The 24304-nt window shown below is 36.6% G+C and overlaps 1 long non-coding RNA gene across 3 annotated transcripts in view; it reads left to right on the top strand.

Moving 5' to 3' along the window:
• The window catches only part of LOC138323191 (uncharacterized), a 29035-nt gene extending 4993 nt beyond the window's left edge, over window positions 1–24042 (top strand). Inside the window, exons 4-5 of one of the 3 annotated variants that reach the window (XR_011208531.1) lie at window positions 22345–22362; window positions 23206–24042. This is a non-coding gene — a long non-coding RNA (uncharacterized lncRNA). Of the gene's footprint in view, window positions 1–687 lie in introns of all 3 variants that reach the window. The other 2 variants (XR_011208529.1, XR_011208530.1) reach the window with 2 other exon arrangements.
• Window positions 24043–24304: the final 262 nt, after the last annotated feature.

Genomic DNA, 24304 nt, shown 5'->3' with positions numbered 1-24304 from the left:
ATATATTAATATATTCTGTTTGGAATTATGCGTCTGTTATATATAATGAAGCATTGAAGTCAAATTACAAAATTGTTCTTGCTATTTATATATGAGTTAAACATTGGCTTTCACTTTCAACAAATTGTAATTGCATTCCTTAAAGCTATGCCCATTAATCTAAAAAGTGTATCAACTGAAAATAAGGTTTATTACAATCAATACTACATTTCATTCAATTGTTATGAAATTATAATAAAAATAATGTCCATTACAATAAAGAGAACAATTTTGAATTTTAAAGGGATACTTGTACTATGTAAATGCTATTTTTTCGTGCCGCTTTTGCTGACTAATACATTTTTTTTCTTCCAAAATTGTAATCTAAATGGTTAATAAAGAAAAGAATTAGATCCGTTATTCTTTAATGATCAAATTGTTCTTCAGGTATCTAAGCTAATCTGGTATAAATGATGGGGTATAGAGGCTCGCTAAAATAGTAGCACTTGTGTAGACATATCAAAAGGTTTTCTGACCAAAACATTCAGTCATTTAAATACAAAAACTGCGAGTCATCTTTCAATAATTTTTTCTTGTAAAAATAAGTCAAATGTTATTTCAAATATGTAAATACTTTCAAATATTACTATGACGTTACATTCGAATTGACATATTTCTATCATTTCCTCTCTTTTTGCCTTTAAACAGTAATATTTGACCCAAAAGAAAAACATGCTGAGAGGATTACGTCGAATCTTATCATATCTTTATGACGCTTGTCATGGAAACAATTGAATCAATGAAGTTTTAAAGGCAACTTTTTATATATGCATGTAAACTTCTATGAATGTACACCCTTGATTGTGATGTTGATGCTAATATATTTGTGTGCAAGTGCTTACACAATATATTTGTGTGCAAGTGCTTAGCTTTTTCAAGCACAAAATGAAAATTTGATTTAAATGTCATCTAGCCATCAATTGTACATTAGGCCTATCTGCCGGTACCATTAATGAAAAAAAACCAAAAAACTCAGTATTAATAAAAGCAGAGAATAGAAATTTAAAATACTTATCATTTTGAAATTATGACATTATAATTGATATTTTTTTATACTACTTGTATATGTAATCCTAAGTACACTGCAAAACGAAATAATGAATGAACGATAATATAATATTCAAACGAGTATACGATATTATGCGTGTGTAAATAATATGTATTTTTATCTATCATTCAAACGTTGCACTTGTACCAATATTTGACGATACCATTAATGCGAAGAATACTTTTCAAAGTGAAGGGGATAGTTGAATGATAGTTTTGAAGATATGATTTTTTTTTATTTCAGCGTCGATATAACGTAAAATGTTAATATTCATATAATCTGAATGCATTGTTAGTGCAAAGTATGAATAATACATAACCGTTATTGACAATTATTATTACAACACCTTTCGTTTTAGATCAGAAACCAAGTTGAATTTAGGTTAATCGGGTATCGATGGTTACTTGCACTTTCGACAATTTCGCTTTGACCAGCAAGACAACCGAAATGGTAACATACCTGTATTAAGAGGAACATGTGTAACTGATGAATCTTTGCTCTTAAAATGTCTTTCGAATAATGTTTTAAGCTATTAAGGTAAATATGTTGATAACAAATTTAGGAATCCATCTCTGTATATGTCGTTTAGTACTGCGTATGAACACTAAGTCTGGGTAAACTGAAAAGAAAACTTTAAAACACGCAAGTGCATTGTTCTGATATTATAATTAGTTGTAATTTACCGGTAATTTAAGGTCCAGAAAAATTATTCCGAAAAAAAAACCCCACATATGATGAAATGACACTTTTACTACACTGTACTTCATCTCTGTGTGAAAAACGAATATTTGTAATAGGTATGAGATACATATTTACATTGTACGCGATCTCTTATTATCAATATCCCTTAGAAAAAAGTAGCTACCAGTCAACAAATTGTGCTCTCTTGGATTCAATGGTAAATAATGATTGCTAAAATTTTCGCCGTGTTTGGTGAAATACATAACACAACTATATTTGCATTTAAGAATGGGCTGTGATACTTTTAAAAACTGGCAAACTTTATAGAAATGTAGGGATTTCTGTACGACCACCAGTGTTGATAGTAAACTCTGATTGAAACAAAAATGGTCATCGTCACTTAGACGAAACGCAAATGCTTTCTTTCTTATTTACTTAAATTATACGTACATTGAAAGAAAGATTACATTAGTAATTATGATTTTCTTCTGGCAACGTGGCTGCTGAGATAATGGCACAGTGAAAATGCTTCTTCACAACTGGAATTTGAAAGGACATAAAACAATCAATTATTGAAGACTTTGAGTAATAGTATGACTACTACACGAGGTTGATGTATCCCTCTTCATCTGGCATTTGTCAGATAAGTGTAAATATTTTGATTTGTCCATGTTCCTTTCTTTTTTTTAGTTCTAGCTGATGTTAATACAACGTTTCTTGGATTTCAAGCGATTCCTTCCACGTTGGCAAGCTTTCTCTTGGAGTTTAAAAAAGTAGTTCCGTTTTATTTTTAGCAATTCTAGCAATTCATATGCATATTAGAGCACCTATTGTTTATTGTCGTTCCATTGGTGATTTGTTTCGATGTTTTAGTGGTTTGTGGCTATGTTTAATCCCTCCTCGTGGTTCACATCCGCAATCATTTCTATGTTTTCAACGTTTACTTGTTTCCTCTCGAAGTTCTTGTGCAGATAATGCTTCGATACACGAAGGTTCTATCATTGATCCAGGTCCTCTTTTATTTTCCGTTGATTGTCGTCCTTACGTACTAGGAGTTGTAACAATCCAAACCCCCATTACTTATTTGGGTTCTAGCAGTTATCTCAATATTACTTTGTGGTAGCGGTTGATTGAATGTTTCCGTGGAATATTTTCATTGAATTTTCACGTGTTTAACTTCCAACAGGATAAGTATCAATACAATCATCCCTTGTTATGATTTATATTATTGTCATGTCGTATGACAGGTAGAGGAAAATGATGTATGAACAATGTCAATTAAAATATTTGACAATATCATATTTGATAAAATTGACTACAGCAAATATAATGTGGCCTATATTTTACGCTAATTTCTACAACTCATAATAAGCCTTAATATTCGTTAAAATAATTTTGAAGAAAACAATTATGCCTATAACTGAATTGGTACATTATCAATCATAAACATCCTAGTTAATTTTCTTCTAGACATACGAATGTTTTCAAAGTTATAATATAATCTTAATACTTACGGGGACATGGGTGTTATGTTGTGAATGTCATCTTGTTTTTTCTTGTTTTTTGATTACTTGTAGTAAACAGTTATGTTTATGTTAGGAAGTTTCAGATGCTGAGGTAGAAAAACGGAAGTACCAAGGTAAAACGATCGATCAATTTTCTGGCAAACTTCCTCCAAGCCCAAACTTGCAACCTAGATTTGTATTACGGGTGGTAGAATGTCAGATACTCAATCACTCGGCAAGGTGAACGCTAGTTTTAGAATGTTATATACCCAAGCAATAGCTACCGCATCCTGGAGCAAGAGGTTACATAAAGAAATTCAGATGCATGAACAAATCGAACTTAGCGACATAGAAGTGGCGGAATAGTAATACCTTAATTTATATTAGCCATTGCGACCTGGGGTAGAGATCTAGCGGTAGTGCCTAACAACTAAACTAATTTGCTATCGAGACTCTCAGAGCTAGAATTGAGGTCACTGGTACTATTAATAGATGGTATTGATAGGTAATTTATACTTGTTAAATGTCAGTTCTTCGCAAATGTAAATGTCACAAGTTTTGCTTCTGATTATATTTTTCTTTAGTTACAGAAAGGGAGATAATATATAGGTAATTTTCAGCATGACTGTTCCATCCAAAAGCACGTTTTAGTGAGTAAAGAGTACCCTATTTCTGAATTGAATTTGCGAATAAAATAAACGTCAGCAGGAAAATTGAACGTTTAATATAAGATCAAACCTTTCGTCATCACTCAATTGATAGATTTTGCACAATGGTAGCCTATGAGAAAATACAGCTTGAAATTGAATTTGGGGTCAAAAGGTCAACTACAAATGTCACTGTTAACGTTACTAAAATAGATTGTTTCACAAAATATTAGTTTTCAGGCGATAATTTGTGAAAACATCAATGGAATTTTTGAAATTTGGAACTTCATATAATGATAGTATAACTAAGCAATAATAACTTACCATAAATAAGAAAAATCCAATTGACGACAGGGGACGTGTGTTACTTGCAACACTTACTGTAAGTTTTGTTTAGCTCTAACTATATTCTTCCCATTTTTAAATGAAGAATTCGTGCCTATAGTCAATTGTTCAATATGATCGTATTAAGGACACACTGGTCCAAGATTTAGGCGTAGAACACTGGTTAGTTTGGTTTGACGTCCTATAAACAGCCATGGCCATTGGAGGCCAAACCAGATTTATGAGGTGGTGTACTCTGCAAAACATCACCAATCAGCTATCATATTTTTGCAACTGTCCACATGGCTTTCAAACACGCGACGCAGAGGTGGAGGGCTAGGGGTAGTGTCTTGAGACATATTACATGTTAATCATTTTACCAAAAGTTACTTTAGATATTAATAATATTAATAATAATGCCAACATGATTTAAACGTTCGTCTCAAAATGAAAGATTAGCTAAAATAAAATATATGTATTTTTAAGTCAACAACATAGGGTTTTGACAGACAGGTTCTCTGAATGTACTGATGCCTTACATTTCGAACGCACTTGCTAAGATATAGAAGTGATTCGATTGGATTATAGGACTCTGTGTGATATGATTGTTGTATAAAGTTTACGATACATGACTCGAAAGCATCAAAATAATAAAGATTAACTGTTTATAAGTATTATGTAGTACTAAATGTTTAACCTAACCATACCATCAAACAACGTATCTATTAACTAAGGGATATCTTGCAACGTCAAGAAGACGCAACGTTGCTTATTATGTGTTTGCAGATTCAAATGGCCTAAATTTTACTCTGATTCTGATTTGGAACTGTACCCAGTTTGAATAATCAGGACGCAAATGATCCGTCAGGCGACATTATAAACTTAATAAATTAGTTAAGTTTTATCACTTCCTTTTCCGTAAAAAATTCTTATTCCCACTGTTTCATGTGGTATTCTAGCATATTCCGACAGACAACATCCCCTCAACAACTGCTGTCTTCATCTTGATTTGAAAATTAAAGAACATGGCATTTCTTATATATAGGATACCACATTTTGTTTTCTTTCTTTTATTTACTTAGTTCGTTTATTTAGTATCTATGTACAAAGTACATAAGTTTCCACGGAATGGTCATGCTCAATTGAAATACCTTGTGTTACACTTTCTCTGGTCATCAAGTCTTTATCACATTTACATTGAACGCATGGACAGTAACCTGTTCTACCGATATTTCATAAAAATCTCCCATTTCAACTGAAATCTCAGCATTCCATCTCTGCTGAAATGTAACACTTCACCCTGCTGATAATCCGATACAGGATACTGATACCCGGGGCTAAATTTTGGCTGAAATCTGCAACCAGTCCAGGCCTCCTTTGTCCTTTCATGCCTTCTTCCTCTTCTTCCACAATGTATTTGAAATGACAGATGATACATTATTTTTGGAGGACTCATACCTTTCAACTCTATCAACGCAACCAAGGATGTGTTGCTGCTTTATCACAGGTTCCCTTGTCATTATCTACATAGTCAAATTAGTTATCTAGCCGACATATCGGACATATATTGCAACTGGGAATGAAACCAATGGACTCATGTCACTCTACTATAAATTTTCTTATCAACACCTTCCCAGTTTCACCAACTGGTATGAATCTTTATACACACACTTTTCCATCATTATATCATCTGTTTCTAAAATGGCGGTTCTATGTTAGTTGTTTCAACAATCTTTTCATGTCGACTGTTGAGCTGCCTATGATGGCATTCTTAAACTTGATTCTGCCTCTTTCTCTGTCCTTTATGTTGACTATTTAAGTCCAGATTTGATATCCGTCTTTGGGTCTTTATCTCTGTTATTTCTATTTTACTTTGGTAACTGTTATTAATGTTGTCGGTGTACGTTTTATTATCACTACAACATAATGCTACAAAAGACAATATTGTCGTGTTTGTAGTGTGGTGTGTGTGTCTGCCGACGAACAACACATCAGGCGCCATTGAGATCAACACTGGAATGGTTTTATTACCGTAAACAGTGAAGAGTTCCCCTATAGGTCATAGACTAAATAGGAGCCGGATGCGGACCGAATATACGGACCCGATACGTATACATACACAACAAATATATCTACCGACCAATCTCTCTTTACTTCTGCTTACTTCTGCTATTTTTAGTGGTACTTTCTACAGTGGAAGCCAAATTATACGTTATAACAACATTTACTAGTTCTATATCACGTATGTCATTGTTGCCCATTCAATTTTTCTGCTGTGTGTGTGGATGTATACTGTTCATGTTCTTTGTGTCGCTCAACGGTTCCAAAATGTATTTTAAGACTTTTTTTCCAATTTTTTCGGAATTGTTGGAATTCAAACATTCGCTTCGTTAACCTTCCCTTATTAATACCTGGATCCTGGACATCTCGCCTTGCTTTGATGATAGTATTTGTTGTTCTTGTATGTTCTCCACAGTAGCTCTCGCTGGAGATTGTCTTATAACAACCATTATCCGCGATCCACTACTGATTTCCCCTCAGATTTCAACATTTGATTTGTTACTACAGAGAACAAGATCACTGTAATATTTGAGTAATTCGACTTTCACACCTGCATCATTGTTTCCACAGTCTTTCCGAATTAATCTTTATTAGGTGGAGAGTCATAAGATCACGTATGATCACATTGCTTGTTCAGCAAGAGGTTATATAATGGATCGATTGCGTGTTTGCTTGGTACCTTCAGCGTATACTAGCGTTTACCTTTCTCTGCCTTTCTTATTTTCAGTTTTCTTCTCAATTTTTCTCAACTTTGAGAATGCAGGCCGTTGTTTCAGATGTCATCTGAGACAAATTATGTTTCAATTCCTTTTTCAGATGTCACACTCATTGTCCTCAGCTCTTATTACCAGCTGTTTCGTATAATCTGTATCAACATTATCGAGACTGGCATAAGGTTATAATAGTTTTATTGTCTTATCGATGCACCCATAAGAACATATTGAATTTTACTTTTTCAGAAATTATCGTCAGGATATTTTTAAACACCCTTAAGTTACCCTTGTACATACAGTGGTTTTTTTCTGTCAGAACTGATAGAAAACAAACCAGACAGCATTAAACTATCCCGATAGAATTCAAGTTTTTATTTTAGTTCTCAGAAAGCACCATTGAGATCGTTCTTCACATGCAAACTTTCCCTGTCGTCGTTTGTGCGAATTACATTTTTGAGCTACGAAAACCCCATTGGTAAAGCGTTATTTTGAATTTTCCGAAAATGTTGGCCAACACTATTTAGTTCACAAAGTATTTGATCTCTCTTTTGCAGGGTCGACCTATTCCTTATTGCTAAGTTTTAATTTGATACTCGATTATGGTGCCACTAAAATAAATGCAAATGCGCAGTATATATCATTTGATTGTTGGTATTAATGTCATTCACCGTTCCTTTTCAAACCAACTGAAATAAATTATTACCACAACTGGGTTTGGATGTTACTAACGCAATGTCTAATTTTGATTGGCCAACACACTGGCCATCTATATACAGGTTCACCAACAAGCATTTCAAAAACTTCAACTATATATTTATACCATGGTGACCATTTTCTCGTCTTTATTGAAACCATAAATATGTAATGATATCTTTCCGCCATCAAATATAATGCCTAAATAGATAGCCAACATTTTAATGTTTTTAAAGCTCTTTGAATAGGCAACAACCTATTATACAGCAAATACAATACTATTTAAAAGAACATGCGCTATGAAAAGTGGCCCGAATTTGAAAGCCGATCGGAAATAAGAGATCTTAGTGTTGACCAATCAGAGGCGCCGTAGGTGTTTAAAAACTGAAGAGTGTAAACATAAATGATAACAAACTACTATTGAATTTATCACTTGGTATTTCCATTATGAAACATACATAGTTATGGGATAAATATGACTCCTTGACGGTCATCGTCAGATAAACTTAACATAAATAATTGGGTAATCTATAAGGATGGCATTTCTATTATTACTGCAACGGGAAAGGGGTGTCAAAATGAAAAAAAAGACTTTAAGGTTTTGATCCATGTCACTAATTTCACATTTAAGCTAAGGTCAGTACGGACTATAATTTATTGATAACTAGCCCAGTAATTATACTCTTGAAAATACAGCTAAATACTGAAAATACTATCCAGCCCCTAAAATTGTAATACTTGCAATATCAAATGTTAAAACAGTTGGTAAAATCAAGCAGTCATACAGGCATTTGGAAGTATGGACAGACAGAGAAACGACGAACACAGACAGATATCAACGCGCTCAGACAGACCGATATATATTAAACGGACATACTGAAAGACAAGTACATAGATGGACAATCAGAGCAACAAACAATCATATTAAGGCGTAGTGATACAGATGGACAAATAGATAGGTGGATAAAGAGCCAGGCAGACGAACGGTCAAATAGAAGAACAGACAAAACAGACACCTACAGAGAGATGGACAGATGGACGAACAGGCATATAAATAGACGAAGATACAAATAGATACGCAGGTATTCAGACAAACAGATAGAAGCACAAAGACAAACAGATAGAAAAACATATAAATAAACGAATGAAGGGACATTGACAGATAGAACGATAAACAGACAGAAAGACTAACGGACACATTCTGACAATCGGCAGACGATACAAAAGAATAGATATTAAGCCGAAGAAACTAAAAATGTATAAAGGCCTATAGGAAAAGACAGACAAGCCATCGGACAGAAAAACAATCAGGTGTACAAAGAGACATACAGACAGACAGGACCGACTTATCGACCGACAGACAAACAGACTGACAGAACCGACAATCCGAGAGACAAGCAGACTGACAAGTCTGACTGACTGACTTATCGACCGACCGACTGACAGGACCGACCGACCGACAGACAGACAGGACCGACTTACCGACCCACAGAAAAACTGACTGCCAGGAGAGACTGACCGACTCATCAACCGAAGGACCGACTGACAGACGGACCGACAAACAGGCTTACTGTCTAACAGACAAGACCGACCAACGGACTCATAGATATTTGACCGACCGACCGACCGACTGACCGACAGACAGATGAAGAGACTTACAGGACAAAGAGACAAGCAGACTGACATGACTGAGTAACCGACTAATCGACTGACCGACAGATAAGCAGACTGACAGGACCGACTTACAGAGCAACAGACAGACAGGACCGACAGACGACTTACCGACTGACAGGACCGACCGACCGACTGACGAACAAACAGACTGACAGGACCGATCGACCGGCCGACTGACTGACCGACCAACAAACAGACTGACAGGGCCGACCAACCGACTTACTGACCGACCGACCGACTGATTGACCGAGACAAATAGACTGACATGACTGACTGACCAACTAATCGACCGATTGACTGACAGACTGACAGGACCGACCGACAGACTAATCGACTGACATGACCGATTTATCGACCGACAGACAAACAGACTGACAGACTTATCGACCGACTGATCGACTGACAGACCGACCGGCCGACCGACAGACTAGACCGACTTACCGACCAAACGACTGACAGGAGCGTCTTATCGACCGACAGACAAACAGACTGACATAACCGACAGTCCGAGAGACAAGCAGACTGACAAGTCTAACTGACTGACTTATTGACCGACCGACTGATCGACTGACAGGACCGACCGACCGACCGACCGACTGGACCGACTTACCGACCGACAGACAAACTGACTGACAAGAGAGACTGACCGACTCACCAACCGACTGACAGGAACGACCGACAAACAGGCTTACTGTCTAACAGACAAGACCGACCAACGGACTCATAGATATTTGACCGACCGACCGACCGACTGACCGACAGAAAGATGAAGAGACTTACAGGACAAAGAGACAAGCAGACTGACATGACTGAGTAACCGACTAATCGACTGACCGACAGATAAGCAGACTGACAGGACCGACTTACAGAGCAACAAACAGACAGACAGGACCAACAGACGACTTACCGACTGACAGGACCGACCGACCGACTGACGAACAAACAGACTGACAGGACCGATCGACCGACCGACTGACTGACCGACCGACCGACTGACTGACCGATCAACAAACAGACTGACAGGACCGACCAACCGACTTACTGACCGACCGACCGACTGATTGACCGAGACAAATAGACTGACATGACTGACTGACCAACTAATCGACCGATTGACTGACAGACTGACAGGACCGACCGACAGACTAATCGACTGACATGACCGATTTATCGACCGACAGACAAACAGACTGACAGACTTATCGACCGACTGATCGACTGACAGACCGACCGGCCGACCGACAGACTAGACCGACTTACCGACCAAACGACTGACAGGAGCGTCTTATCGACCGACAGACAAACAGACTGACATAACCAACAGTCCGAGAGACAAGCAGACTGACAAGTCTAACTGACTGACTTATTGACCGACCGACTGATCGACTGACAGGACCTACCGACCGACAGACTGGACCGACTTACCGACCGACAGACAAACTGACTGACAAGAGAGACTGACCGACTCACCAACCGACTGACAGGAACGACCGACAAACAGGCTTACTGTCTAACAGACAAGACCGACCAACGGACTCATAGATATTTGACCGACCGACCGACCGACTGACCGACAGACAGATGAAGAGACTTACAGGACCGACAGATAAGCAGACTGACAGGTAAGCAGACTGACAGGACCGACTTACAGACCAACAAACAGACAGACAGGACCGCCAGACGAATTACCGACTGACAGGACCGACCGACCGACTGACGAACAAACAGACTGACAGGACTGATCGACCGAATGACCGACTGACCGACCAACAAACAGACTGACAGGACCGACCAATCGACTTACCGACCGACTGATTGACCGATTGACCGAGACAAACAGACTGATATGACTGACTGACCAACTAATCGACCGACTGACTGACAGACTGACAGGACCGACCGACAGACTAATCGACTGACAGGACCGATTTTTCGACCGACAGACAAACAGACTGACAGGATCGACCGACATACTAATCGACTGACATACTAATCGACTGACAGATTAATCGACTGACAGATTAATCGACAGATAGACAGGACCGACTTACCGACCCACAGAAAAACTGACTGCCAGGAGAGACTGACCGACTCATCAACCGACGGACCGACTGAAAGACGGACCGACAAACAGGCTTACTGTCTAACAGACAAGACCGACCAACGGACTCATAGATATTTGACCGACCGACCGACCGACCGACTGACCGACAGACAGATGAAGAGACTTACAGGACAAAGAGACAAGCAGACTGACATGGCTGAGTAACCGACTAATCGACTGACCGACAGATAAGCAGACTGATAGGACCGACTTACAGAGCAACAAACAGACAGACAGGACCGAAAGACGACTTACCAACTGACATGACCGACTAACCGACCGACTGACAAACTGACAGGACTGATCGACCGAACGACCGACTGACCGACCAACAAACAGACTGACAGGACCGACCAATCGACTTACCGACCGACTGATTGACCGATTGACCGAGACAAACAGACTGACATGACTGACTGACCAACTAATCGACCGACTGACTGACAGACTGACAGGACCGACCGACAGACTAATCGACTGACAGGCCCGATTTTTCGACCGACAGACAAACAGACTGACAGGATCGACCGACAGACTAATCGACTGACATACTAATCGACTGACAGACTAATCGACTGACAGACTAATCGACTGACAGATTAATCGACTGACAGGACCGACTACAGGACCGACTAACCGACCGACTGACAAACTGACAGGACCGACCGACCGACCGATCGACAGACTGGACCGACTTACCGATCGAGACAAACTGACTGACAGGAGAGACTGACCGACTCACCAACCAACTGACAGACGGACCGACAAACAGGCTTACTGTCTAACAGACAAGACCGACCAACGGACTCATAGATATTTGACCGAACGACCGACCGACCGACTGACCGATAGACAGATAAACAGATTTACAAGACCGAGAGACAAGCAGATTGACAGGACTGAGTGACCGACTTATCGACTGACCGATAGATAAGCAGACTGACAGGACCGACTTATCGACTGGCCTACAGATAAGAAGACTGACAGGACCGATTTACAGACCAACAAACAGACAGACAGGACCGACAGACGACTTACCGACTGACAGGATCGACCGACCGACTGACGAACAAACAGACTGACAGGACCGACCGACTGATTGACCGATATACCGAGACAAACAGACTGACATGACTGACTCACCAACTAATCGACCGACTGACTGACAGGACCGACCGACAGAGTAATCGACTGACAGGACCGACTCATCGACCGACGGACTTGCAAACTGACAGGACCGACCGATTGACTTATCGACCGACAAACATACCGACATAATCAACCGGTCAATTTCTGTACCGTGTATACCTTTGTTCAAATATGTTATGTCAGTGTGTGAGGTTTTGTGGGCTTATATGTGTTATGTCAGTGTATATCTGTATGTTTATATGTGTTGTATTAGTGTGAGCGTATTTCTGTGTGTGTATATGTTGTGTGAGTGCATTCTGGGTTTGTATGTGTTATGTGAGTGTATCTGTGTTATGTAAGTGTAAGAGTGTGTATGTATTTGTTATGTACGTGCATTGCTGTGTTTGTATGTGTTATGTAAGTGTTATTCTGTGTTTGTATGTGTTATGTAAGTGTTATTCTGTGTTTGTATGTATGCGTTGTGTAAGTGTATTTATGTGTGTGTATGTGTTATGTAAGTGTATTTCTGTGTGTATATGTGTTGTGTAACTTCATTTCTGTGTGTGTACGTGTTGTGTAAGTGCATTCCGGGTTTGTATGTGTTATGTTAGTGTATTTCTGAGAGTTATGTGTCATGTTAGTGCATTCTGGGTTTGTCTGTGCTATTTTAGTACATATCGTATTTATTTGTGTTAGTGTTAAGGCGTGTTATGTAAGTGCATTTCTGTGTTTTTATGTGTTAAGTAAGTGAAATTCTATGGTAATGATTTAGTTATGTAAGTGTAAATTTGTGTTTGTTTGCGCTATGTAAGTGTAAGGATGTGTTTGTATCTGTAATGTATGTGTATTTCTGTGTGTGCATGTGTTATGAAAGTGTATTTCTGTGTGTGCATGTGTTATGAAAGTGTATTTCTGTTTTTGTATGTGTTATGTAAGTGTAAGGGTGTGTATGTATGTGTTATGTAAGTGTAAGTGTGTGTTTGTATGTGTTATGTAAGTGTAAAGGTGTGTATGTATGTGTTATGTAAGTGTAAGGGTGTGTATGTATGTGTTATGTAAGTGTAAGGGTGTGTATGTATGTGCTATGTAAGTGTATTTCTGTTTTTGTATGTGTTATGTAAGTGTAAGGGTGTGTATGTATGTGTTATGTAAGTGTAAGGGTGTGTTTGTATGTGTTATGTAAGTGTAAAGGTGTGTATGTATGTGTTATGTAAGTGTATTTCTGTTTTTGTATGTGTTATGTAAGTGTATTTCCGTGTTTGTATGTGTTATGTAAGTGTAAGGGTGTGTATGTATGTGTTATGTAAGTGTATTTCCGTGTTTGTATGTGTTATGTAAGTGTAAGGGTGTGTATGTATGTGTTATGTAAGTGTAAGGGTGTGTATGTATGTGTTATGTAAGTGTATGGGTGTGTATGTATGTGTTATGTAAGTGTAAGGGTGTGTATGTATGTGTTATGTAAGTGCATTTCTGTTTTTGTATGTGTTATGTTTGTGTCTTTGTGTCTGTCTCTGTCCTTCTGTCTGAATGTCTGTCTCTCAACCCCTTTGTTTTACTGTTTACCGACTGTCTATCTTTAACTATTCGCCTGCCATTTAGTTTCTTTGCCTATATGTCTGCTTTAGTTTTAGATTGTCTGCCTCAGAATGTTTCGTTGATCCTTCAATCTTTCTATCTCTCCATCCATGTTTCATCATTCGTTGATCTATCTGTCTTTCTGTCCGTCCGCCTCTGTTCCTCAATCTGTAAGTCTGACTTTCCGCGGAAGTCTATATGTTTCTCCGTCGGTTCGTGAATCCGTCCGTCAATCTGTCCTTTCTGTTAATGTGTGTTTTCCATTGTTCATCTATCCGACAGTCACCCCTCTCTGTCCACCTCTTATCTGTCAATCTGTGTATATCTGAGTTTGTCTATTTGTCTTTGACCACCCCTCTGTGTACATGTCTTTCTGTCTGTTATCTATATATCAGTCTGTTTGAATATCTTCATAACTGTTAGTGTCCGTGGTTCGTGGTTCATCCCTCGGTCTCATCATCCGTCTACCTGTCTGACTGCTTTATTTTACCAATAACATAATTTGAATTTGAATTAATTCCCATTTTGAAGCTTCTTAAAGTGTGCTAACAAATCCTTATAACAGGATACTTGCATTTCATATATAAATCAGCTTTATTTTAAATAAGTCACAACACCAAATATGATATATTATTCTTGCTTTCATTGTAATTTAATCCATCATTTAAAGCAAGGGTATTGTCCTCCGTTCCGTTGTTTAAGTACACGGTTACCTTTTTCTCGGTAAAGTTTAAGTAAGGCAACATATTTGTCTTATGGCATTTACCTGTTAGTTCATATGACGATACCTGTCAACATACATATGCTAAAACATTTATCTCTATAATGAAGCGGATGTTGTCAAGATGAATCAAATGATAAATAATATTGATTGGGTAAGTATTGGTGAACACCATGATGTAGATAGTTTCAATTCCATACTTAGTGATACTATAAATAGGGTTATGAATGAATGTATACCCCAAAAGAAAATAACTGTAAGACCTAATGACAAGCCATGGATGACAGGTGAGATTAGGCTAGAAATTAGGCAGAGAAATAGAGTTCATAAAAAAGCAGTTCAAACTAATAATCCAACTCATTGGGAAAATGTTTAGAAATCTTAGAAAAGAAACCATAGCTTGGATTCGTATTGCAAAATCTGTATATTTGGAAAGTTTAGAAAAATCTTTAAATGATATAAATACTTCCTCGTTTAAATGGTGGAAAACTGCAAAAACTCTACTTAAGTTCAATAATAAACACTCTATAATTCCACCATTGAATTATAATAATTCTTCCTTGTTTCATCCAATAGATAAAGCCGAAGGTATTGTTGACTATTTTACATCAATATCAACTTCTTCTGATAATATTGATCCATTGCCTGCTGTCCCTGATTCTCCTAACATACTTGATAATATTTTAATTCAGGAACAGGAAGTCAGAAATCAATTAATTATGATAAATGAAAAAAAATACCTGCTGGCTATGATTGCATTATACCTAAGGTCATTAAACTTCTTTTATCATCAATTGTTACTCCCTTAACTATTTTATTCAACAAAACATCATCAACTAGCTTTGTTCCTTCTTCTTTGAAACTTTCTAATATAAATGCTATTTTCAAAGGCAAAGGTAGTGATAATGACGTATCAAATTACCGACCACTTTCAATTACATCTTGTCTTGGTCAAATATTAGAAAAAGATTATTTTCAAACATTTATACAATCATCTTGTTGAACATGAAATGTTATCACAATTCCAATCAGGTTTTATTCGAGGAGACTCAACTATTTATCAATTACTCTCAATGTATGACACAGTTATAAAAAAAATAGATGAAGTGCTAGAAACTAGATATATTTTTGTGATATTAGCAAAGCCTTTGATCGGGTTTGGCACCCCGGCTGACTTTATAAGCTTGAAATGCATGGTGTTAAAGGTAATGTCTTAAATTGGTTTAAAAGTTATTTAGATAATCATCAACACAGAGTTATAACTGAAGGTTTCTCCTCTTCATATCGTCAGGTAAGTGCGGGTGTCCCCCAGGGCTCAGTTCTCTGTCCTTTCCTTTTTCTAGTCTATATAAATGACATAACTGATTGTATAACAAATGATAAAAGACTATTTGCAGATGATACCTCTCTTTTTAAGGTCACTGACATCTCTCCTTTAGATACAGCAAATAGTTTATCTGAGGACCTTCAAATATAGATAAATGGTCTAAAAAATGGGATATTAAATTCAACCCAGATAAAACAGAATCGCTTACTTTCAGTCGCAAAAGAAACACCATTGTGCGAGTGTGGTAATGCATATGAAACCACTGAACATTACTTCTTCTCCTGTACAATGATCAACGCAGAGCTCTCCAAAATAAGTTAATAAAATTTACTTATAACCACTTTGACCTTCAAATACTTTTGTCTTGCTTTAATGATTGTAATAATGAAAAAAAACTTGAATATCTTTCAGTGTGTACTGGAGTTTGTAAGGGCTACTAATAGATTTCATAACATATAACCACCATCATAATTGTTTTACTTATTGATTCTCCCTCTTGTACTTCTAAATTGTATGATTCACCAATAACTTTGAAGAATTGATTAACTAATTGTGGGTAAAGATACCATACCTTAATTAATAAAATTAGTGTTCTGAAAAACACTTCTATAATATCATCTGTTTCGATGGGCATTTATCATTTATTAGTTGTAAATTTTACGTATTATTACATAAATTATCATACTATTTAGAATACATGATTGATAATTTATCTTAGCTACATATCTTTTTAGGTAATTGTTAAAAATAATGCATGTGTCATGACAAGTATAAATTTAGACCAAACTTTATCTAAATATTCTGCAACATTGTATCTTTTAAATCATATACATGAATGCAGCAGCCATGGTAGAATTTCTGAATCCCATTGTGGATGACCATCGGCTTATTAAGGTAATTTCCTCATGGCTGCTGCATTCTCATTTCTTTATTATTATACTTTTTTAAAAACAAAATTACTATCTATAATCTCATTAATAATATCTCATATAGTGTCACTACTTGATACGTTTTCATCCTATCACTCAACACACCCACGCCATGTCTCTCTCCATCTTGATCATGTTTAGGTAGATTGTCTGAATGCGTTGGCGCTTAAAATTGCATTATATCTCTAACGACAGACATGTTGCTTCGTACAGTTTGTTTTCTCACAGCACCCATGTGACTTAGCAAACCATGATTTGTAGAATTACCATTTTTTCTGTCAGACTCTCCATGTTTTACGTCCCTATTAACAGGTAACCATAGCAGCACGTGCAGTATTCAAACGCTCTGACTTGACTTAACACTTCTAGTATGAATTATGATCAAAATAAAATAACCAAACACCAAAATTAACATCAGTAAATACATCGACCATTTAAGGATGTAATTGATAGATATGAGATAAATTTTAACACAAAGCTATGTATGTTCAGATTATTTTAGGGCCTGAAAACAACATATTTTAGATATGATTAAAGATGCTCCACCGCTGACAAATGGTATTTTTTCACTATCAAAAACAGGAGCAGACGATTTAATATTTTTGTTCTGTTGCTAAAGTTACTTACTTTACACTATTGCCACCATTGAAAAGTTTGAGCTATTGATTCTACTTAAAGTTAAAAATATGAAAAATAATTAATTGCATCCCGAAAAAATTCCATGGCACTATATTCTATATGAAATGAAGTACTGATTGCGCATGCATCAAAGGCAAAATAAATTATTTTATATTATTTTTTGTGTTAATTAGGCATATATATACACGATTAAACACAAATTATTGTTCGAATGATGAATATCATTTATGCTCTGTCGGCGGTGGAGCATCTTTATATTAATGTATTATTAAATTTAGCTGCGCACTCATAAGGCCTTTACTCATATTACTGCTAAGAATGAAACGTAGTAACAACAATAACTGTTATATTGTTTAGCATTTATGTAGAAGTATGTAAGATAATGTTTAATATACTTTGATAATCATCACAACCACAAGCCTGACATGTCATAGTTTGTAAATGATTAGCATATTTTTCAGGACGTGTTCTTTGGCAATATGCATTTATCTACTTTATCAACTTTAAATATTGAGCTGCTAAAGTTTCCAGTTCCAGTTTCTATCGTTTAGTTGCATCAACAAAATTATGACATGCTTTATCATAATGTTTCCGATATACAATCCACTCGCATCTTGCGGTAAAAATTCTTTTCTAAATCTTTAATTTGGGATCAATACGTGCTACACCCCTACACTGTTACGACATCACTTTCTTACTTCATTTTAGTCTCTCAGGGCATTAATAGCAATACTGAATCAGCTCCTGTGCGGTGCGAAGCTGCAGAAGGATACTATTCTTTTCTGAGAACGACTTGATTCTCCGATTTTATCGAAGTCTCGAAGGTTCTATCGAAGATCCTATGACAGACTCGATCGAGTATATTTAATGCCTCCTTTCAGAATCAAATTTCCATTCCCTTCTTTTACAAAGGTGATAATTCGACCAGCACCCCATTGTTTCCAGCCTTGTCTTCAGGTCAGTCACATACCAATATTCGCAGAATTGCTGGAGCTGAGACCAGGTCGCTTTTATAATGGCACGAATGAATTTATAAAATGTAACTATGAGGATATGAATTTCATGATGAGCTTATTTGAGCTTTCTACCACCTACAGTCATTTTCATGATTCTAGTCCACTAATGACCCGTTTTCACTTGCTCTTCGTTTCGGATCTCATGTAGCACCAGTCCATGGACCCAGGCCTTTCTGCTCAGTGATATCACTGTGCCTTATCCACAGACCTGGCAGCTAAGCAATGGTCGTGTTTTCTCGGGGATGTTCTAGTTCTTCTTGCAGATCTTACTTTGCTGATTACAGCACTGCTTTCCTACAGACCTGTTTTCGTTTGATAAATTGTGTACTTGCCAGTTGTTTCTTGGTTGTTCTATGTTGTCCCAAAACTGTTTCGGTCTTGTGATGTTACTATGACTTTCCTTCAGGTACACCTTTAACTCAATAACATTGGAGTTACCAATTGTTTACATTTCGGCACTTTATATCAAAAGTATCCTGATTTGCATCCTGAATGGAAATTGGAAGCAAATAATGATAACTCATTTGCATATTTGACATAAGCATTAATTTTGTAACGTCATCTTTCATTGGCTAAGTCTAAAATTAAGACAGTTTGGACTTGTTTGTTTCATGATCCTGAGCCTAGGAGATACGAGACATATGCGTTTGTAATGCTTTCAGGTTTTAGAAGAAAATGTTATATTTGCAGTTGACTTTAGGTCCAAATGTCAAAGCGTCCATGGTTCAAGTTCTGCTTTAAATACTCTTAGTGGACATAGACAGTTTTGGTGGGGTAAATTAGGTCTGTTTCGGACAAATTACAAAGACTGCAGTTACCCGATAATTTGGGCCAATAATGTATGTGATATGCACAGATAAATGCATTTCATATTTGTGTGTGGTTATTGCTTTTTATTTTAGGGTAAAATTCACATTTTGGACTTTAAACGTTGTGTTGATGACGTTCCAGTTACAGTTTAGTACTACATAATTCATTATATATTGTTGTGTTGATAAATCCATTAATTTTTTATTTGTTATGTCAAAACGCAGCAGAATAACCGGCATGCAATTCTTATTTGAGTGTGGCGTTACTTAATTTAGAATAAAGACTAAGCAAAAAAGGCATTATGCATTAGGTTGCATTTGTCAGGCTTATAAACATTTGAATGGTAATTTCAATGTCATTAGATAAAACACAATTTTGATAAAGAGTTTAATGTGATTTTATTTGTATGATGTTAATCGTAAATTATAAGCAAACTGAAAAATAATGAACCACTTGTTATACGATTCCATGCTGCACGGTAAAATTCAAAATGCGAAAATTTAATTTACTTCAATGGGACTATACAACAAATTCCCAAACCATCAGAATTTGAACATGGCTTAAATACCCTACGATACTGTCCTTTTGGAGCAAACGTAATTTATGATTATGTGCCATACAATAAAAAAAAGTCATTATGATAATTGTCTCAAAGTGTTATAATAAAACCATATCTAATTACTGCAGCATTGATAGCTGTTTGGTCATAGGTTTGCCGAGGCTCGAGTGCGTTATACTTTATTATCGGGAAATTGTCCGATGGTCAGTATATATTTGGCAATTCGCAAAACTCACATTTTTCTGTTGTACTAAATACAATATCAATAAACAATTGATATTTTGGATAGAACAAACATGTTGAATGTACTGATGTCTCTTTAAAAACAAATCCATCAAACTTCTCGGCACGCATTTCGATAATTAAATATCAGTCACTTTTACTTTAACAGTTATCTTATGGCATTTCATTTTCATAATTTTGACAATGGATATCGTGCAGCTTTTTACCTCATTCACTATGACCATTCATCCTAATTTTACTTTTCATTTTTAATGTTTAATTCTAGAAATTTGTGCTTCTGACGTAACTATATTCTTTTATTAGTACTATTATGGCTTTTGAATTGAATTCACATTCAAGCCTTCAAATCTCAAGATGTTTATGAATGTGCCAAAAGATGATTACCATCAGTTATAATGAAATAATTAAATACTTACTTTTATTGATAATATATTTGAATATCGTCTTTTCTGCAGCTGTGTGGGCCCTAAGGTTATTTCAAGTTTTATTTGTCGTATCACTTCCTAATGTTATTTGTCGTATGAGGTCCTAAGGTTACTTGTATTTTATTTGTTTGATTAATTAACGTCCTATTAACAGCTATGGTCATGTAAGGACGGCCTCCCATGTATGCGGTGTGTTGCGTGTATGTTGTGCGAGGTGCGTATTTCGGGAGACTGCAGTATATTCATGTTGTGTCTTCTTGTATAGTGGAACTGTTGCCCTTTTTATTGTGCTATATCACAAGCATGCCGCCGAAGACACCAAGCGACACACCCCACCCGGTCACATTATACTGACAACGGGCGAACCAGTCGTCCCACTCCCTTTTTGCTGAGCGCTAAGCAGGAGCAGAAACTACCACTTTTACAGACTTTGGTGTGTCTCGGCCAGGGGACAGAACCCAGAGCCTTCCTCACAGGGACGAACGCTCAACTCAAGGCCAAAAGTGAGGCGGTGCCAAGGGAGGCATTAGGAAGGATAAAGTCAGTTAGCAAGAATAGAAAAGATAAGATCCTAAATTTAGTCGCCTTTTACGATCATGCAATAGGGGCAGCAGGTACAATTCTAACTCCCTACCTGCAGGGCTCGGTTACTTGTCGTATGAGGTCCTAAGGTTACTTGTCGTATGAGGTCCTAAGGTTACTTGTCGTATCAGTTCCTAATGTTATTTGTCATATGATGTCCTAAGGTTATTTGTCATATGAAGTCCTAAGGTTACTTGTCGTATGAGGTCCTAAGGTTACATGTTGTATGATGTCCTAAGGTTATTTGTCGTATGAGGTCCTAAGGTTACTTGTCGTATCAGTTCCTAATGTTATTTGTCATATGATGTCCTAAGGTTATTTGTCATATGAAGTCCTAAGGTTACTTGTCGTATGAGGTCCTAAGGTTACATGTTGTATGATGTCCAAAGGTTATTTGTCGAATGATGTCCTAAGGTTACTTGTCGTATCTTTGTAATGTTATTTGTCATATGAAGTCCTAAGGTTATTTGTCGTATGAGGTCCTAAGGTAACTTGTCGTATGATGTCCTAAGGTTATTTGTCGTATGAGGTCCTAAGGTTATTTGTCATATGAGGTCCTAAGGTTACTTGTCGTATCAGCTCCTAAGGTTATTTGTCGTATCAGCTCCTAAGGTTATTTGTCGAAGAGGTCCTAAGGTTACTTGTCGTATAAATCATTTTTTCAACCTACTTAGGATCTACGTCATTACGTGCATTGTTTAATGAGAGGTGGTGATTAAGAGTGATTTGATATTTTGAAGAACAACGATAAGAAGAATAGAAGCTGAAGTATCTATTCAAAGAAATAACTTTCTGATAAATAACCATAAATTAATTTATACCATAGAAAAACAACTAATAAAAAAGTAATATTAAAACATTGATATTTATTTCAATTAATATTATAACATTATATTTGCAGCTCGACCAGTAGACGGAGGTATTTCACAGGTTTTATTATATTTCTTTTGGGTGCTGTGGTATGCTTTTCACGGTATATTTATCGGTGTCTGTTGTTCACAAATATCATCTTTAACTGGAGTTTCCCCCCCAAGATATTTAGGTTCCTAGTGCGAATAGTATATAGTAATTTTATCTTTTAAGTATATCATACTTCTTTATTCCATTTAGGTGTATATGAAAAGCACTCATTTATTTGTAAAAACGAAATCATTTCCTTATTGAATCATAATAATTTAGATTTGGTAACGAAATCTTAATGCACAATTGTGTTCTAACACAAGCACTATGAATCGTTGATAAATTCGCACATGTTCAAATGAGTTGTAAATGTGTTCTTATTTGCCACAAGTCACTGCACGGACTTTTTTCACTCCTCACTTTTAATCCGGGCTTTCACTGTGGTGTCATTGTGTTTTTTACGTATTCCGATGTAAATGTTTATGGATTGACACTTTCCTGATGTGTGGCAGTATTATGTCTAAAGCTAATATAAGTAATTAGTGCATATTTAATCTGTTTTAACTTTCCCCATTCTATCCTGTTAATGACTTTTTCATTAATATCCTCAAAAAATAATTGAATATAAAAGTAGTTAAAGGAGTAGTTTTACAAAAATTTGGATCACTTTTTACACTGTTCCCGGCATCTTATATTCAATTCCTTGATCTTACCATATATGATACCAATACACGGGTAATAGAACATTGTTAACCAGTAATTGCTTTCAAGTTGTAATCATGTTGCTAAAAAGTATATGATGAGATATATAGATGCTTTGTGTCTCGAGATACTTTTGAGCTTTTGAAACTTTACCTTTCAGCATTGGTGGTCCGTCTTTATTTTTAAATTGTAAGAAGTCAAAAACATCGGTATACATGGAGAAGGAGTAAGTTGGGTAATGAATATAAAACAGAATTCTTTTTGTTTTAAAAACTGAATAGTCGGGCAAGTGACTGTAAAATCGGTAAAAATGGTATTAATATATCCGGTATAATTTCTTATGAATTAGAAAAATAAAACTTTCCGTCAAAATCGCTGTACATGCGAAGAAAATAATAATATCTATGGGAATCCTAAAAGTCCTCCCGGACGGCTAAGAGTGCAGTTCAATCTTAACGCATGCGCAACACCCACCACTCTCCGTAGTAAACAAAACATGGCTACCGTAGTTTTGAACCAAAATGTTTCCGCCAAAACAACCAACTGACTCACCTAAAATGCGAAAGGAAAGGCAATGGAGCAGCGACAATCCCAACAACTGACTCGGTAAACATTACGACGCAATACAACTTGTTATAGTGAAGAGAACAGTTCAAACGAGCACGCGGCTCCGGACCGCTACTGTACGTACCTAGGCCTACTACGTACCCGGTACTCCCTGCTCAGCTGATTGTGAGTGAGTCTTCGTATTTTGATCATTATGTAAATAGTCCCTAGCAGTATTTTTTCATAAATGAGTGGTCACATATGGTCACATGTTTCATACCTGTTCCCCAATCGCGTAAAACGTAACCCTGGGGTAAATAGCGGTTCTTTAGTGGGGCCTCTTTAGGGGTAATGAATGCCCTGTATGCTACCGGTCAATTCATACAGTTCTGATGTATATATTTATAGATTTTTAATTTGTAAATTTTTGTTCTGTACATGTTCTGGTAGTGTTATATACACATACATTGTATATAGGATTTACATTGTAGGTTAATTGGTAAAATTGTATTGTATATGTTCTGATATACACATATACATATGTACATGTAGGTTTTAGCTTGTTCTTTAGATATATTTGGAGGACACATACAATATTATTTCTGGTCATAATAATAAATAGTGTTTGTATATTTATTACAACTGTACCTGGTTCATGTGTATATGACAAACTTTACAGAGTTGAAATGTACTGCAGCCATGTATCATTTATA

The sequence above is a fragment of the Argopecten irradians genome, chromosome 5 (assembly GCF_041381155.1).
Source record: "Argopecten irradians isolate NY chromosome 5, Ai_NY, whole genome shotgun sequence".
Taxonomy (NCBI): domain Eukaryota; kingdom Metazoa; phylum Mollusca; class Bivalvia; order Pectinida; family Pectinidae; genus Argopecten; species Argopecten irradians.
This window is presented reverse-complemented; position numbering and strand designations above follow the sequence as displayed.